Source organism: Nicotiana tomentosiformis, chromosome 4 (genome assembly GCF_000390325.3).
Source record: "Nicotiana tomentosiformis chromosome 4, ASM39032v3, whole genome shotgun sequence".
NCBI classification, from domain to species: Eukaryota; Viridiplantae; Streptophyta; class Magnoliopsida; order Solanales; family Solanaceae; genus Nicotiana; species Nicotiana tomentosiformis.
The window spans coordinates 82,758,682-82,762,389 of NC_090815.1; the positions used below are offsets into that span (position 1 = coordinate 82,758,682).

Below are 3,708 nucleotides of genomic sequence, written 5' to 3' on the forward strand. Positions count from 1 at the left end.
ACCCCCGCAGTTTCTTTATTTAACCCCCATAAATTTTATAACACAATATTATTATAGGTTAAATAGTGACAGTTATAACCTCCGCTATTCATTGAATATTTTTTTTTCTGCAATGTTACTCCATAGTTGTTCCAATTTTAATTATATTAATATAATGAAGCATCAACAAATTATATAAATTGCTTACTGGAATCAAGTATTATCAATATATTAATAAACCACAAAATACATTAAAGTAAATTATCATTAGTCTCAAAATTTTGCTTTAAACACAACTGCTCCAACCATTAAACACAAAACATCAATATTATAATTAGTCTTAAAACTAACATTAAACAGAATATCCACTCCAACCATTATGGACAAAAGATCTACTATGACCATTCAATCGAGTATGATACTTAATTATCTAATTCATTTGCAAGCAACTTCAATGGTTGTCGTTAGGATTACTTCCACCGGATGATCTTCTTACATCCATGGTTGAAATGGATCCGCTAGCCGCATCACTTGGCTACAAAACAATCAAAAGAAAATATAATTAACAAAACGTACCTCAACAATATCCTAACTAATAATACTTGGACTGAACAATCATACTTTACAAAATTAAATAAGAAAGTTATGAACTATTCTTATCGTTGAACGAGGAGGAGAAACAAATATCCCTGCAAATTCTTTAGGTATCTTCCCTTCTTTAATTATCATATACACCTTAAAAGCATTCATCATTTGAGTGTTAACATTCATCATTTCTCTGTAGTTTTCTTGGCTTTGATTGTGAGCATTCAACATTTGATTGTACTTCTCTTAGCATTGGGAAGAACATGAACTATTATTATAACTTGAAGCATTCAAATCACTATAACGAGGTCTTGTTTGTCTAAAAGCTCTGCGAGGAACAACTTCTAATCCTAAGCACCTTACCCTTCCAGAGTGCTCTTTTCCCAATACCTTACCAACAACATTATTTGGCGAAATTTCAAACTCAATCAGTGATTGACAAGTTAAAAAAGAAAAACAATAGAAGAATAATATCTTTTTCTATTATAAAACAAGTGCTGAAACTTTGGCACTGCAGTTAGTAACACAAAATTCACCATAATAAGGATTTATGTAACAATATTTAAAATGTGGATATTATTCACATATTAGAAGTTGTTCCTGGGAAATCATAATCCTATTCTTATTCTGTATACTGGTTTCTTTGCTCTGTTTCTGATATAATGCTAATGAAGTGCTTTAATTTGGATCATTCCAATTTTCATGTCTCATGTCTTCCCTATAGTTTACTTCTCTGTTTTGTTCAAGTAGTTGCCTTGGAACTCTATTCTAATTCTTGATGTTGACAGTTCTCTATTGTAATTCCAATATCAAGAATATGAGATTGGGGAAGGTGTTCCTTAACTGATATCAAACTTTTGCGAATGAAATGTCTAAATAAGAGAATAAATAACTTATAGATAAGTTAAATATCAACAAAGAAGACTAATAGCAGAATAATCCACCACTTTTATTGTGAGTTATTAGTTTGAAGAATTGACCCAACCAGTCGTCCACCTTATCTCTTTGACATAATAAAGCTAAGCTAATTAAATCAACCAAACATAGATCCAAAATCAGTTATTCCTTGAGGTTCATTTGAATTTATCTTCCTCCTGTAACTTCTTTTCGTATCCTCAAAAATCGAACAAATTACTCAAATCCAAAATGGAGCCTTCTCATACTATTTATGGCTATGCATAAGCGTACACTTCAATTGTTAGTGCACGGTTAATGTTATAATAATAAACACATAGTTATTCTTCTAAATTACTCCTAGGAATTAGGATATTATGAATGCAAACAATTTGATTATGTTATGCACCAGAATATATGAGTAAATACTTACTCGTACTTGATTTTTATTCTAATCAAACAGTTTAACTTAGCAATTAAAAGTTAAAAAGAAAACACATTACTTATTCATGATTTAATTGTAAATATGTATATGAAAACATCTATCTTGTATATATTGGATTGATTAATCAATGGATATGTATAAGGAATATTTGTTTGCAATGGAAAAATTGAAACTGCTGGAATATTTTACTGTGGAATATGATACTCCTATAATGTTAAGGAAGAAATGAGGCCAAGAATCTAAAATAAACAAACCAACTGAACTGTGAAGTGCCACTTAATAAAACCCACTATTTAGTGACAAATAGTGAACCACAAAATGCCACAAAACTCCAAGTATTCATTCAGAATCAAGCTGGAATAGTAGAAGTGCATTATTGCAGAATATTTCAAGAAAACATCAGCATTAGCCACAAGCAAATACCAATAACAAGTCCTATGGCAAGAAATTCCTAGCCAGAATTGGCTGCAATTGTTATTGTAAAGACAAGAAATATGTTAAGGTTGATGATCAAGTCGGCGAAAAGAGTGTTATATCCTTCTTCAAAATACACCGATTCAACCAAATTTCTATCGATTCTACCAAATTTTTGCCGATTCAAAATACACCGATTCTATCAAATTTCTTCAAAATACATCGATTCTACAAATTAACAGAGAAAATAAACTTAAAACCCACATGCATGAAGAAATAAAGACAAAAAAGCAAAATCAAAGCAAAATCGAAGAGGAATTTGTATGAAAGATCAAAATCAAATAAACTTACATCCAATTGATTGATAGATCTGAAGTTTTCTTTCATATCTCTTTTATTTTGCAACAGAGGAGGCGCTGAAGAAAAGCAGAGAGCTATTGTATTTGGAATTTTCAAATTACATGGGCTTGAAATCGGAGGAAATGAAGAAGAAATGGAAGATATCAAGTAAAGAAGAAATGGAAGAGATTAAGTGAAGGAACAGAGATTGATAGATCTGTAGTCTCTTTATTGCTATGGGTTTTGATTAAGTGAGAGTGGGCGAGGGTTTATGAAAATGAAAAATAAGCGAAAATTAGAAAGGGGTTTGGAAAAAAATGAGAGGGAAATATTAGGGTTAGTGGGCGCTATTTTTTTAAGGGTTGCGGAGGTTACCGACCGCCGTAAATATAATATATTTGCGGGGTTAAATAACCCCCCACAATTTGATATAGATTGCGGAGGTTATATTAACCGCCGCAATAAAACCTCCGCAAATTTAGTATTTTTTTGTAGTAGGCAAGAACATGTTAGGAGAAAGATTCAACCATTAGTTTTTCTCCTCTTCTTTCTATTTTTTATTGTGGGTTATGGAGTTTAGTATTGTGTTATCACATACTTTTAAGTAGCTAATTCTACTATTTAGGGTTTTTATGGAACCTTTTAAAGAATGAATTGTTGAAGTAGCTAACTGAGCCTTTGGATTTCTCTATGTGTTCAACTACATGCTTATTTTAGTTAATTGAAGATCTCCCAATTGATTGCGCCTATTTATTATGTATTGTTTGGGAAATGGTACACATTTAGGTGGTTATTGAACAACGTCACTCCTAACGTAAGTGATGAGTCAATACGGTGGATTTAAAGGTGGATTTAGGAAATAACAAAGCCGTGACGGAGTCATAGTGAGCGGTAAAATAGTGCCAGCTAGTGTAGTTCGGGAGAATATGCCTAGTAAATTATTATAGTTGCTCGAGAGAGGATTACAACACTGGGAGTGCTCACGATCAGTAGAGAACTTAGATGAAATTATGGGAGACATATAGCAGAAAGATTTCTAATAACTGGAAAAA

The 3,708-nt window shown here is 31.8% G+C and overlaps 1 long non-coding RNA gene across 1 annotated transcript; it reads right to left on the minus strand.

Moving 5' to 3' along the window:
- Positions 1 to 287: 287 nt before the first annotated feature.
- On the minus strand, positions 288 to 3,191 carry LOC117281518 (uncharacterized). The gene is made up of 2 exons (XR_004512150.2): positions 2,669 to 3,191; positions 288 to 514 (listed from the first exon to the last, which is right to left on the minus strand). It is a non-coding gene; the product is annotated as an uncharacterized lncRNA (long non-coding RNA).
- Positions 3,192 to 3,708: the final 517 nt, after the last annotated feature.